This window comes from Bufo bufo, chromosome 3 (assembly GCF_905171765.1).
Source record: "Bufo bufo chromosome 3, aBufBuf1.1, whole genome shotgun sequence".
NCBI classification, from domain to species: domain Eukaryota; kingdom Metazoa; phylum Chordata; class Amphibia; order Anura; family Bufonidae; genus Bufo; species Bufo bufo.
This window is the reverse complement of record NC_053391.1, coordinates 535,555,483-535,571,615: the sequence shown is the minus strand read 5'-3', so window position 1 is coordinate 535,571,615 and position 16,133 is coordinate 535,555,483.

Sequence of the window (16,133 nt, the reverse complement as noted above, 5' to 3'; positions counted from 1 at the left end):
GGAGGATGATGAGGAGGAGATGGAGGAGAAGGAACCATGTTCACAGCAGGGTGGCACCCAGAGCAGCTCATGGCCATCACTGTTGCGTGGCTGGGGAATACAGAGGACACAGATGATACACCTCCCACAGAGGACAGATTTTCGTTGCCTCTGGGCAGTCTGGCATACATGCTGCAGTGTCTCTGCAACGACCACCGAGTTGCCCACATTCTAACTTTTGCTGATTACTGGATGGCCACGCTGCTGGATCCCCATTACAAGGACAACGTACCGTCCTTAATTCCCTCACTGGAGAGTGATCATAAGATGCGGGAGTACAAGAGCACGCTGGTAGACGCGCTGCTGGTGGCATTCCCACCTGACATTGGGGGCACAGTGGAAGCACAATGCAAAGGCAGAGGAGGAGGAGGAGGAGGAGGAAGAGGTCGCCAATGCAGCTGGGGCACCACCAGCACCTCAGAAGGCAGGGTTAGCATGGCCAAAATGTGGAAAAGCTTTGTTAGCACGCTACAACAACCAGCACCACCAGCTGATATGGAACGTCTTAGCAGAAGGCAGCATTTCACCAACATAGTGGAGCAGTATGTGTGCACACGCCTACATGTACTGAATGACGGGTCTGCCCCCTTTAACTTCTGGGTCTCCCAATTGGGCACATGGCCTGAGCTTGTCCTTTACGCCTTGGAGGTGCTGGCCTGCCCTGCAGCCATTGTATTATCTGAACGTGTGTTTAGCACGGCAGGGGGCGTTATCACAGACAAGCGCAGCAACCTGTCCACAGCCAATGTGGACAAGCTCACGTTCATTAAAATGAGCCAGGCATGGATCCCACAGGACTTGTCCGTACCTTGTGCAGAATAGTCATGTATACCGGACTTACCCAGCTATTGTTATACTTCAGCACAATTGCTCATTCTCGTATTTTGGATATTTCACACTCTTTTGGAGTGTACCCTAATAAAAAATATTTTTTTTATAAATTAAAACCAAAAACCAGTGGTGGCTACCTCGTCATCCTCCACCGCTGCTTCCACCTACACCGCTACGTCCACCGCCTCCTCAAACTCCTACTCCATATGGACCTCCACCTCATAAATCAAGTAATTTTTTTTCTTATTTGTACGTATTTTGTTTTATTTTATTTTCATTTCACTAATTTTCGGGTGAAGTTACATTTTCGTGTGAAATTCACTAATTTTTGGGTGCGATACACCCATGCTCTACCTAGTAGACAGGTAAAAAAATTTCACAAATTTGTCTGTTACATTTTTTGGGTGAAATTCACAAATTTTTGGCTGTGATATACCCCTGCTCTACCTAGTAGACAGATTAATAAATTTCACTAATTTTTCTGTTACATTCTTTTGGTGACATTTTACTATTTTTGCCGTGAATAAACCCCTGCTCTGCATAGGTGACAGGGGCCGAAATTTTTAAAAATAATCTGTTCCATTGGTGGGTGACATTAACCCATTTCTGGCGATGAAAAACCCCTGCTCTGCATAGGTGACAGGGACTTAAATTTCTAAAATTTGTCTTTAATTGGCCTTTTTATTCGATCCTTCTGCTTTAATACCTTGTCCCACATTCCCGCTTCATCCTATTGCAGCCATTGCCATCCCTTGGATGAGGTCTCCCTTTCTCACGCTCCCTCTCCGGCGTGGAACCCTGAGTCACCAATAACCCTGATCAACATAGTAGGCGCAGAAAAGAACATTGAAAGTTGATAGAGAAGATATCCAAATGGATGGTGGACATCACAGGGACGTGTGATCAGGCAGAAGTTATCTAGAATCAACACAGAGTCAGCAGGGCCTCTCCTGGCTAACGTTTCAAAATCCAAAATACCCCAGTGACATTCCCTATAATTTTTTATTAATTATTCCAATAAGAGGGCATCTTAAGAGGCCTGTATTGTTATTTATCGTCACTACCTCCCCAGTCGGGAGTGGGTAATTGCCGCGCGCCCCCTCCTTAACTCGGAAACTTATGCTTCAATACTTTGTCCCACATTTCTGCTCAATTACATTTAATTTCATCCAATGACCTCCCTTGGATGTTGTATTTCTTTCTCAGGCTCCCTCTCCGGCCTGGAACCCTGATTCCCGCCACCCGTGATCACCATGGTAGGCGCATAAAAGAAAATCGAAAGTTGATATAGAAGATATCCAATTGGATCGTGGACATCACGGGGACGTGCAACATGGTGGAGCAGTATGTGTGCACACGCCTACACCTACTAAATGATGGGTCTTCCCCCTTCAACTTCTGGGTCTCCAAATTGGGCACATGGCCTGAGCTTTCTCTTTACTCCTTCGAGGTGCTGGCCTGCCCTGCAGCCAGTGTATTGTTTGACCGTGTCTTTAGCATGACTGGAGAGGGTTATCACAGGTTATATTTCCCAATGTTTTGGGGTGTACCCTAATTTTTAAAAAAAATAAAAATAAATTAAAACCAAAAAGCAGTGTGGGCTACCTCCTCCTCCTCCACCGCCGCTTCCACCTACACCGCCACATCCACCGCCTCCTCAACCTCCTACTCCAAATGGACCTCGTCCTTCTAGATCAAGATTATTATTTTTTATTTTTACGTATTTTATTTTATTTGAAGTCATTTCCCTATCCACACTTGTCATGCTCTTAACCACATTTTGATGCCATTTGCAGCCCTCTAGCCCTTTCCATGACATTTTTACAGCCATTTTAGTGCTCAAAAGTTCGGGTCTCCAATGACTTCAATGGAGCTCGGGTTCGCAGTCAAGTTCGGGTCAAGTTCAGGTCCCGAACTCGAACTTTTTTGGTAAGTTCGTCCGAACCCGTCGAACCCGAACATCCAGGTGTCCGCTCAACTCTAATTGTGATGAATCACGTTAAAAACTGCTATTTCCTGGCTGCTGAGAGCATGTATAGTAGAGTAGAACACTTTGAATTGCAGAAACATGCATAGGGAGTCCACTGCTGTAGTGAAACAGTACTGTGAGTCAGTATGACATGCAGATGACGGGAGTCGCTTATTGAATCACTTCACACTTCACTTATTTGGTCAGTTACGGGCCAAAACTGACCAAATAACTCAAGTGTGAGCTCAGTTTTACAGGTCAATGTTAGCATCATTTATAAAGAACCGTGCAGTGGCCCAAGATTCTACTATAGAATGAAAGAGCGCACTCATTTTACACCGTCATCAGCTGATTCTACATAGATTTCTACAGAACCTGTTCTGTTACACGCTGAGACAAGTAGTGTGCCCCTTAAAGAGTGGATAGGGTGTCAGCAGTAAGTTTGTGTTGACGTCACTTTTATTTTTGCCCTTCTGATCCATCATAAGTACAACCCCCAAAAACTTATCCTGTTTTTTGAGCATCCTCCTTCACAAGGTCAGAATTTGCTCAGTAATCCATCAGCATTGCTAAGGCCAAAAAAAAACAGGAGTTGATTCAAAACAGAGATGACACGTTAATGGAATATTTGCATGTCTTTTGTGTTTTGTACCCACTACAGCTTTTGGCTTCCAAATCACGTCCAATCCTGATGCAAAATAGAGACAATGTGATACAGTGCTGTTCTAAAGACAGGATCCGTTGTGTTTCTCATTTTTCCGTTGTTCTGATAAATCAGAAGAAGAGTAAAATAAATGGTGATGTCAACAAGGCCAAACAGGGTCAATAGTGTCTCAGTGACAGAGTGGGGAGGGTGGCAACTGCCCAAGGAGTCAACACAGTGGCCCAGTCACAGAGTGCTGAGGTGGAAACAGCATGAGGAGTCAACACAGTGGCTCAGCGTCAGAGTGGTAAGGTGGCAATCGCATGAGGGTTCAACACAGAAGCCCATTTACAAAGTGGTAAAGTGGCAGCAGCATGATTAGTCAACACAGTGGCCCAGTGACAAAGTGGTGAGGTGGCAGCATCATGATGAGTCAACACAGTGGCCAAGTGACAGAGTGGTTAGGTGGCAGCAGCATGATGAGTCAACACAGTGGCCCAGTCATAGAGTGGCCCAGTCATAGGCATGCGGGTGGCAGCATCCGAATATTGAAGAAATGAGTCTCTTTTGACCAAGTATGGGTGTGGCACCCAGAATAATCTAGTCTGATGCATCAGGCACTGGCGTGTTAGAATTTGGGCTGATCCATGTCTGATTTATCTTCACAAAGGTCAGTCTCACCACATTTTGGGTGAAAAAGGGAGTTCTCTTTGGGGTAACTATGCTTCCAGCTGCACTAAAAACCTGCTCTGATGCCACACTACTGGCCGGACATGAAAGTTTTTCCAGGGCAAACTCGGCCAGTTGCTACCACAAATCAAGTTTGGCTGCCCAGTAGTCCAGGGGATCTTCTATGTGAAATGACAGGGTGCAGTCCAACTATACCACCATCTGCTGGTTCAGGTTGTGCTCCGTGTCTTGCTGCTACTGCTAATGGGTGGTTTCTCCACTAGGCGGGTGAAGCAAAGTGCTCATCAGAGACTCTAGACTTAAGTTGCTTCTGATGAAGCTGGTACTGTTCCTGCCCCCCAACCCACTCCAGCAGACAGTGGAACATGAGCACAGTGGGTCCCCTGGTCAAACCTTTGTGAGGATGGGCAATGGCACACATTGGCAGCGGCTAACTGACTACATAGGATGTCTCAATAGTAGTTTAGTTTATCCTACCTTTGGACCAGTAGTGAGGGTCTAACATGGTGGAGAGCCAGTTGTCACCCCTCTGCTGAATTTTGACAATTCGGCTGTCACTATGCCAGCAACTGAGCATGCATCAGGCCAATTGTGCAAGGGACTCAGATTAACTCCCTGCCTCCATCTCCACTGTATACTGCCATGGTGTGCCTGGGTCATCTGCCTGGTCTTCCTCATCGCCCTCTAGCTCCTCCTGCTCCTCCTCTGTAGTCACTTGTGCAGAAAAATCACCAATTTCTGCATACATTGCTTGTGTGTGAATGTCCTCCTCCTCAAGTTCATCCCCCACAGGGCTCAGGTGGCCGTGAGATGTAGGCGCCATGTTTCCTGTCCCCTGGCTAGCTCGTTTTAACAGCAACTGTTTCAGGATATGAAGCAGTGGAATGATGTTGTTTATCCTGTAGTCCTGGCAACTGAAAAATAAAGTGGCCTTTTCAAGGGGCCTGAGCAAATGGCAGGTGTCACACCTGAACTGACACAGGATAATGTCAAAGATACACAGGGGTGTGCGCCTGTCCGCCTGCATCATCAACAAATAGTTTATGGCCTTCCTCTGCTCATATAGTCTGTTCAACATGTGTAGGGTGGAGTTCCAACAGGTGGAAACGTCGCATATGAGGCAATGTTGGAGAACACCATTCTGCCTTTGCAGATCAAGAAGGGCGTGCTTTGCAGTATAAGAGTGGCTGAACTGCATGCACAGTTTCCTGGCCATTTTCAGGTCTTGCAGATGGGTGGAAGACTTAAGGAACCGCTTTACAACAAGGTTCAAAGAACGTGTGCAGGGCTGTTACTGCGTTTTTGGAAAAGTAATGATGGCTTTGGACTCTCAACCTTGGCTCGGAACAAGCCATCAGTTCTCTGAAATGTGCAGAGTCAACCACTTGGAAAGGGAGGGACTGTAGTACCAGCAACTTGACCATGAGAATGTTCCGTTTCTGCTCCGTTGTATGAGTGCACGTATACTGTTGTCTTTTTGCAATTGCCTCTGTGATCGATTGCTCACAAAATGAGTGACGAGGAAAGTAGGAGGAGGAGCAGGAGCATCAGAACCAGAAGGAAACACAGCTCCCATCTGCTGAGTTGGTGGAGCCTTGACTGCAGGAAAAGGGTTGCGGGCCTCTGAGTGATGCAGAAGTTGCTGCGTCAGGCTGTACCACTACATTAATGCCACGGTTTTCCCAGGCCACTTTATGGTGACGCTGCATGTGTTGATGTAGGGCCATGGTGCCAATATTGGCACCCTGGCCACACTTCACATTCTGCCCACTGATTCTGCAAATGGCCATGCTGACGTCCTCTGGCGGCTTGATAAAAAATTGCCACACTGCCGAGTATGGCATTTTCCCCCGACCACTCTATACTGACTGCCTGCTACTGCTGCCTCTGTGAACCCCTGCACCGCTACTTATTTCTGGACATGTAGGCTCCTGCATAGTGGGCGGTCTACCCTGGGCACTTTTGGCTCCTGACCTCCCACTGCTGCCATCCTACTGACTCATGGCCACACTACCACCCTGCTGGCTCAGCTGCTGCCTCACACACAAGCTGCCACTCTTCTCCTGATGATGATGAAGCCCCCTCTTCACCTGGCTCCCATGTGCGATCGGCCACATCATCGTCCACTACTGTCTGTACATCACTGATGTTACCCTCACCAGTCAGGGTCACTTGCCTGACTGCTCGCAACACCAGCTTCCACGCAACTATCATCATCACTGATTTCCCTCTTACTGGAGGAAGCGGATCTCTCCTCCAGATCTTGGCTGGGCAGTAGCTGCTGACTGTCTTCTAGAATCTTGTCCTCCTTGAAAAGTGGAGACAAGTCGATGGCATACAATACTTCTCGAGCTGAGGGAACAGAAAATGACAGAGGCAGGTTGAGGACAGGTGGGGGCACAGTTCCCGGGCCATGTCAACTAAGGGTTGTGTCAGAGGAACCCACCGACTCCTGGCTGGGGTGTCTGATGTCACTTGCGACAAAGTAGAAGTTGCGACAATCATTTAAGGACCGCTGGGTTGCTTGTCAAGACATGACCGCTAGATGACACTGGCAGCTCAGGCCTGTTTCTGCAGATGCTGCTGCCACCCCCCCCCCCCCTTCTTCTGCTGCTACTTCTGCCTGCTCCAGAAAAATGTTGGCCACTGCCCGTTCCCTTAGAAGGGCCTGTCACAAGCCTGTCCGACATACTGTAAATTAAAAGAAACTGCAAGGGTAAAAGAGCAATACTATCAGACTGCAATTTCACCCCAGAAGCAAGGATGAATAGAAGTACTTATATGTATGAAATAAATACACCCCAAAACTGGTTGCTTCAGACAGCACTTTCAGTACAGAAGCAATGATAAATGGAAAAATGGAAGTACTTTTATATATTTAAAATAAATAAACTCCAAAACTGGTTGTTTCAAACTGCAATTTTACCCCAGAAGCAAGGGTGAAAGGAAGTATGTGTGTGTATATATATATATATATATATATATATATGGAAACGGACAGCACTTCCAAATAGAAAACCGTAATTTATTCAGCCACAGTGGCACAGTTAGCCTCACTGTGCCACTGTGGGTGAATAAATTAAGTTTTTCTATTTGGAAGTGCTGTCCGTTTCCCTCTACATTTTTGGGTACGAAGTTACACCCTGGGACATAGCACCCGTGACTACTATCGTGAAGTGGTGCTGCCATATAGTTTCCTTTATATATATATATATATATATATATATATATATAGATATATATATATAATATAAAAAAGAAAAAATGGCAGCACCAATAGAACAAACAATATAGTGGGTGCTATGTCCAGTGGTATAGCTCTTTACCCAATTAAATAATCCAAGAAACGGACAGCACGATCAGTAAAAGATATATAGAGTTTTATTCACCCATGTGCTACAGTGAGGCAATGTTTCGGCTGATACACAGAGCATTTCTCAAGCTTGAGAAAGGCTCTGTATATGAGCCGAAACGTTGCCTCACTGTACTACATGGGTGAATAAACCACCGTATATTTTTTACTGGTTGTGCTGTCCGTTTCTTGGATTATATATATACACTGCTCAAAAAAATAAAGGGAACACTTAAACAACACAATGTAACTCCAAGTCAATCACACTTCTGTGAAATCAAATTGTCCACTTAGGAAGCAACACTGAGTGACAATCGGAAAATACAAATGTGATAGCACACTGCATCCAGCATTCTGCCCTGCCTCCATGCTGGATGAGGCATTGGTGTACATTTTGGCCAAAGCATAATAAGCCACTCACCACGTCAAGATCGCCTCTACTGAGTGGTCCCTAACACTAGTTCCTACCTGTTTATGGGCCATGACAGCCACACAAAGTCCAGGGAATGCAGGTCAGCGTGCACGCCAAGCACACTCTGCTTTTAACCCCGTCCGGTGCCATTACAGCTTTCATCGGATCCAGGGATGCAAGTACCAACATGCACGCTGGGCCCACCATATACTTCTCCTAGAGCCAAATGGCTACTGGTAGGTTCTATATAAGCAGACTCAGTTTTATGCTGACTTTAAAACCAGCCTCCAGGACAGATTAACTGGTCAGGTGTGCATGACTCCAAGGAGATCGCCACGCCTTCAATATATACTACAAAGAAAAAATGTGGAAGATTGAGTCAGCACAACCTGTATGTAGGTGCACATCACTATGGCGAAATACATATACAAACGGAAAATACAAATGTGATAGCACACTGCATCCAGCAGTGACAATCAATTTCACATGCAGTTGTGCAAATGGAATAGACAACAGGTGGAAATTATAGGCAATTAGCAAGACACCCCCAATAAAGGAGTGGTTCTGCAGGTGGTGACCACAGACCACTTCTCAGTTCCTATGCTTCCTGGCTGATGTTTTGGTCACTTTTGAATGCTGGCTTTTGAGTGCTTTCACTCTAGTGGTAGCATGAGACGGAGTCTACAACCCACACAAGTGGCTCAGGTAGTGCAGCTTATCCAGGATGGCACATCAATGCAAGCTGCGGCAAGAAGGTTTGCTGTGTCTGTCAGCGTAGTGTCCAGAGCATGGAGGCGCTACCAGGAGACAGGCCAGTACATCAGGAGACGTGGAGGAGGCCATAGGAGTGCAACAACCCAGCAGCAGGACTGCTACCTCTGCCTTTGTGCAAGGAGGAACAGGAGGAGCACTGCCAGAGCCCTGCAAAATTACCCCCAGCAGGCCACAAATGTGCATGTGTCTGCTCAAACGGTCAGAAACAGACTCCATGAGGGTGATATGAGGGCCCGACGTCCACAGGTGGGGGTTGTGCTTACAGCCCAACACCGTGCAGGACGTTTGGCATTTGCCAGAGAACACCAAGATTGGCAAATTCGCCACTGGCACACTGTGCTCTTCACAGATGAAAGCAGGTTCACACTGAGCACATGTGACAGACGTGACAGAGTCTTGAGACGCCGTGGAGAACGTTCTGCTGCCTGCAACATCCTCCAGCATGACCGGTTTGGCATTGGGTCAGTAATGGTGTAGGGTGGCATTTCTTTGGAGGGCCGCACAGCCCTCCATGTGCTCGCCAGAGGTAGCCTGACTACCATTAGGTACAGAGATGAGATCCTCAGACCCCTTGTGAGATCATATGCTGGTGCGGTTGGCCCTGGGTTCCTCCTAATGCAAGACAATGCTAGACCTCATGTGGCTGGAGTGTGTCAGCAGTTCCTGCAAGACGAAGGCATTGATGCTATGGACTGGCCCGCCCGTTCCCCAGACCTGAATCCAATTGAGCACATCTGGGACATCATGTCTCGCTCTATCCACCAACGTCACGTTGCGCCACAGACTGTCCAGGAGTTGGCAGATGCTTTAGTCCAGGTCTGGGAGGAGATCCCTCAGGAGACCGTCCGCCACCTCATCAGGAGCATGCACAGGCGTTGTAGGGAGGTCATACAGGCATGTGGAGGCCACACACACTACTGAGCCTCATTTTGACTTGTTTTAAGGACATTACATCAAAGTTGGATCAGCCTGTAGTGTGTTTTTCCACTTAAATTTTGAGTGTGACTCCAAATCGAGACCTCCATGGATTGAAAAATTTTATTTCCATTTTTTTTATTTTAGTGTGATTTTGTTGTCAGCACATTCAACTATGTAAAGAACAAAGTATTTCAGAAGAATATTTAATTAATTCAGATCTAGGATGTGTTATTTTTGTGTTCCCTTTATTTTTTTGAGCAGTGTATATTAAATACACCACAAAACTGGTTGTATAGTAGTCATATATCAACTAAATACTTATGATGAGTTGCTATGATGAGTGGCTATATTTCACGAATATTTTGTAGAATATTCTTCATATATTCGCGAATTTGAGATTATTTTATTGAATGCAAAAAATCGGCAATGTAAAAAGCACGTAATGTGAATTTGTAAAGCGAAATAAAGGCATGGGTCACTTTGTCAAAATTTTTCATGCTGCTAGAAGTTTCATGAGTTTCTCCTGAGACTGTAGAAAATGGTTGGCACGGCAGAACATTACAATAGCTTTATATGCAGATAGAGTCAAGTGCTCCATTATATTCGCGATTGAGCTAATCGGCAGTGATTAGAATATTTTTTCGCACTATGTGCAACTTCACATTTTAGCAGGTCCAACTACAGATTTCTGATTGGTGCACTAAGTATTGTTGTGAACTTGTATATTGGATGGAACCGGCACTCAAAACAATGGGAATTCACGTGGAACTGAGGTAGAGCTATTAAGAATTTATTAAACACTATACCATGTGAACACAAGAAATAAAATATATAAAATATCAATAAGAGCATATATCAATTCTAAACAGTTAAAATTACAAATAAAAATAAAAATGAATTGCCTTCAAGATTCACTATGTCGCAGAAAGCTGCATCCGTATTTTCCTAGTAGGTATGACTCTTTGGATCACAGCTGTTATGACAAAGTGAATCGTGATTAGGACCAAGTGTCGGGATTCGAACCCGTGACCAGCCACATCCCAGGCGGTAGCCCTGCTTACTAGGCTACCATCCTCTCTGAACATTACTCCCTGAAACCTATTATGTAACCTCAGTCTTGCCAAGCCTTGCTCATCACCCTTGATTCCCCACACCTGGTACTTCCCTATATAAGTCCAGCCCCTTGCACTCTAGCTTGCTGATTATTGAGCTCGTGAGCCTTGATCAAGCTTCTCCTCATCTGCTGCTCTTGCTACAACTGGAAGTCCACTGCTGACCAGGAATTGCCTACCGACTACTCTTCTGCTTGTCCCTACCTACTGAACTGCTACCACCGTTGCCATCCGGATTGTCTGACTACGCTTACTGCCGCCTGCCCTGACCCACCGCCTGCCTACCGACTACTCTTCTGCTTGTCCCTACCTACTGAACTGCTACCACCGTTGCCATCCGGATTGTCTGACCACGCTTACTGCCGCCTGCCCTGACCCACCGCCTGCCTACCGACTACGCCTCTGCCAGACTTCCTGCACCTACTACCTGCCTGCGGTCCTTGCCACTGGGCTCCACTCCTACCTCCAGCCAGCGGTCCTCTGACTCAGGTGAGCCTGTAGGACTGTTACAGAATAATCAGCCGCACTATGGAGTCCGCAATGGCCACTCTGCGTAAGCAGGTCTCCGAACTTCAAGAATTTGGTACTACATATCAGGAGAAATTTGCCCAGCTCCAAGGCGTAGTCCAAAGCCAACAGAGGGAGATTATTGAACTACAGAGGCAACTCCTGGACGTCCACGGCGCGCCCGCAGACACCCGCATGCCACTCCCATCAAGATTCAGCGGCGACAGACGCCAGTATCGGGGGTTTCTAAACCAATGCCGCATCTATTTTCAGATGTACCCGGCCCTCTTCACCACCGAGAAAAAGAAGGTGCTATTCGTGGTCAATCTCCTGACGGATAAAGCATTAGCATGGGCATCACCATACGTGGAGACTAACAGTCAGCTCCTGGACAACCTAAACAACTTTATCACCGCCATGAGCCAAGTCTTCGATGACCCCAACCGCTGTGCGACAGCCGAGGCGCGACTACATGGTCTGCGGTCGACTACATGGTGTGCGGCAAGGGAGACGCTCCGTCGCCAAATACACCGCCGAGTTTCGCCGTTGGGTCACGGACACCACCTGGAACCCAGCGGCACAGAGAAGCCAATTCCGGCGAGGCCTGTCAGAATTAATAAAGGACGAACTCGCCAGAGTTGAGGCCCCGGACGATCTGGATGACTTCATTCAGTTATGCATCCGGATAGATCAAAGACTCTCCGAGAGGAAGAAAGAAAGACTCTGGTCCTCGGACCACAGACCCACTTACTCCTTCTCTTCCACCGCCCAGCGCGACCCCCAGTCAGTAACTGAACCTATGCAGGTCGACGCTCTACGTAGGTCTCTATCCACAGCTGAGAAGGAGAGAAGGCTGGCCGAAAACCTCTGCCTCTACTGTGGGGAGCCGGGTCATTTTGCCATCAAATGTCCTCATAAGATCCGAAAGACTATTGCCGTCACGGAGCTAAAGGAGAAACCACAGACTCCAACCCCGCCAGCAGCCCCTGAAAATAACAACACGGCGGCTCATGGATCCCACTTCATCGTCCCCATCCTCATCGACATTGAGGGGCGACAACTCCCCTGTTCAGCGATGTTAGACTCCGGGGCGGGAGGCAACTTCATGGACCTAACCTTCGCCCGCGAAAAGAACATTCCACTGACAATCAAGGCAGCCCCCGTTGACCTGGAAACCGTCGACGGATCCCCACTCTCCTCGGGGCCGGCCACTCACGAGACCACCGAACTACAACTCCTCATAGAACCTGATCACCGTGAAAAGATCCACTTCTCTCTGATCGCCTCCCCGAAGTTCCCAGTGATCTTGGGCATCCCATGGTTGGCCACCCACAACCCCTCGGTGGACTGGGAAACCCGCTGCATACGATTCCCATCCGAGTTCTGCACGCTAAATTGCTCCCACAAACCCGTCCTTCCACCCGAAGACACCACCATCTCAAAACTATCCGTCAAGGATCTGCTACCCCCTCAATACCGCGAGTTCCAGGATGTCTGCGACAAGAAAAACGCAGACAAGCTGCCACCACACCGACCCTATGACTGCCCTATAGAACTGTTGCCCGGGGCCGAAATACCCTTTGGCAGTATCTACTCCCTCTCAGAGCCTGAACTCAAGGCTCTGAAAGAGTACCTGGACGAGGACCTGAGGAAGGGGTTCATCCGGCCCTCCACCTCCCCCGCGGGAGCCCCCTTTTTCTTCGTAGAGAAAAAAGACTCCTCCCTGCGTCCCTGCATAGACTACAGAAAGCTTAATGACATAACCGTAAAAAAACGGTACCCGCTCCCACTGATTTCCGAACTCCTTGAGAGACTCCGGGAAGCGAAGATCTTCACCAAACTCGACCTTCGAGGGGCCTACAACCTCGTCCGAATCCGCCCTGGGGACGAATGGAAGACCGCCTTCCGGACACGTTATGGTCATTTCGAGTACCTGGTCATGCCTTTCGGACTCTGCAATGCTCCCGCCACCTTCCAGCACTTTATTAACGACGTCATCAGGGACATGCTGGATCTGTTTGTAGTCGTTTACCTGGACGACATCTTGATCTTCTCTGAAGACCTCGAGCAGCACCGCAAACACGTCCGCAGGGTACTGCAGAGACTCAGACAGAACTCTCTCTATATCAAGCTAGAGAAATGCGAGTTTGAGCGAACCACCACTCAGTTCCTCGGATACATCATCTCCCCAGAGGGCCTAAGTATGGACCCGGGGAAGGTCCAAGCTGTGATGAACTGGCCCATTCCGAAAAACGAGAAGGAGATACAAAGATTCATTGGCTTCGCCAACTTCTATCGGAAGTTTATCCGGAACTTCTCCAAGGTCATATCACCAATCACCCAACTCACCAAGAAGGCAGTCCCCTTCTCCTGGACACCCGAGGCCCAGGAGGCCTTCACCAAGTTGAAACTCCTCTTCACTTCTGCCCCAATCCTAATCCACCCGAACCCCGAGCTCCCATTTACAGTCGAAGTGGATGCATCAGACTCTGCGGTGGGGGCAGTTTTGTCACAACGGACAGGGGAGAGGATGCTATTACACCCGTGCGCATATTTCTCCCGCCAGATGTCCCCCTCCGAGAAGAACTATGACATCGGGAACAAAGAACTACTGGCGATCAAGGATGCCTTCTCCGAGTGGAGACACCTGCTGGAGGGAGCCACCAACCCCATAATCGTACTAACTGACCACAAGAACCTCGAGTTCATCCGCAGCGCTAAGAGACTCTCAGCCAGACAGGCCAGATGGAGCCTATTATTTTCCCGTTTCAACTATCTCATCACCTATCGCCCTGGATCAAAAAACGGCAAGGCTGACGCCCTCTCCAGAATGTTTTCCGAGCCCTCACAGAGTAACAAGGGCCAAAATAACATCTTACCCGAGAGAAGGGTCGTAGGGGCCACCTACTCTAAAGAACTCCTGGGCACAATCAAAGAAGGATACGAAAATGACCCCTTCCTCGCCCACCCCACAAGGAATATCAGCCTTACGTTTAAGAACGGTCATTGGTTTCATCAGGACCTACAACTATATGTACCAGAAATCGCACGGCTCGAAGTGCTCAAATTCAACCATGACTCCAAGCTGGCCGGCCATTTTGGCATAAGAAAGACCCAGGAGCTTCTCTCCCGCTCCTTCTGGTGGCCAACATACAAGGAGGACATCAAGAGGTACATCTCCTCGTGCGCGGTCTGTGCCCGCAATAAGACTCTTCGTTCCTCCCCCGTGGGTCTGTTACAACCCCTCCCTATTCCCTCCCGCCCCTGGGGCTCGATCTCCATGGACTTTGTGGTAGACCTTCCTCCTTCAAAAGGGATGAACACTATCCTGGTCGTGGTCGACCGTCTCACCAAGATGGCCCATTTCATCCCCTACAAAGGCATACCCACCGCCAAACAGACGGCCGATCTAATTCTCAGAGAGGTCTTCAGGCTGCATGGGATCCCGGACGACGTGGTCTCCGACCGAGGCGTATTATTTGCCTCAAAGTTCTGGAAGAACTTCTGCCTGGCGCTCGGGGTTAAAGTGAACCTATCCTCCGCTTTCCACCCTCAGTCAAACGGGCAGACTGAAAGAACTAATCAGACCCTAGAGCAGTACCTACGCTGTTTCAGCTCCCACCTGCAGGATGACTGGCTTGACCATCTCCCCACGGCCGAGTTCGCCTACAACAATGCTGAGCATAACTCAACCAAGCACAGCCCTTTCTTTGCTAACACAGGCTCGCACCCGGTGTTCATTCCCCACCTGCCCGTCGCCTCCACCCTCCCAGCAGTGGCCGAACGCCTAACAACCCTACAGGAGGCACAAAAGAACATTATAGACAACCTCCAGCTCGCCCAACAGGGAGCAGACTGTCTGCTTTAAACAGGGAGCAGACAGACGTCGCAAACCCACCCCGGGCTTCCATGTGGGAGACAAGGTGTGGCTGTCCACCAGGAACCTCAGATTGAAGGTCCCCTCCAAAAAGTTGGCCCAAAGATACATGGGTCCGTTTCGGGTCACCGAACAAATCAACGAGGTCACGTTCCGGCTCGGCCTTCCGGACTCCATTAGGGTGCACCCTGTCTTCCATTGCTCACTCCTCAAGCCATACGTGGAGAACACCTTCACAGGCCGCCACTCGCCCCCTCCACCACCCGTGAGGGTACAGGGTGAAGAAGAATACGTTGTCGCAAAGATCCTCGACTCCAGGATCCACCGGGGAAGACTACAATACCTAATTGGGTGGGAGGGTTACCCTCCCGAGGATAACTCCTGGGAGCCAGAAGAAAATGTCCACGCCCCCAGACTGGTAAAAGAGTTCCACCAACGGCACCCCGGTAAGCCTGCCCCTGCGGTGCCCGGAGGTCACCTTGGAAGGGGGGGAGTACTGTCGGGATTCAAACCCGTGACCAGCCACATCCCAGGCGGTAGCCCTGCTTACTAGGCTACCGTCCTCTCTGAACATTACTCCCTGAAACCTATTATGTAACCTCAGTCTTGCCAAGCCTTGCTCATCACCCTTGATTCCCCACACCTGGTACTTCCCTATATAAGTCCAGCCCCTTGCACTCTAGCTTGCTGATTATTGAGCTCCTGAGCCTTGATCAAGCTTCTCCTCATCTGCGGCTCTTGCTACAACTGGAAGTCCACTGCTGACCAGGAATTGCCTACCGACTACTCTTCTGCTTGTCCCTACCTACTGAACTGCTACCACCGTTGCCATCCGGATTGTCTGACCGCGCTTACTGCCGCCTGCCCTGACCCACCCACTGCCTACCGACTACGCCTCTGCCAGACTTCCTGCACCTACTACCTGCCTGCGGTCCTTGCCACTGGGCTCCACTCCTACCTCCAGCCAGCGGTCCTCTGACTCAGGTGAGCCTGTAGGACTGTTACACCA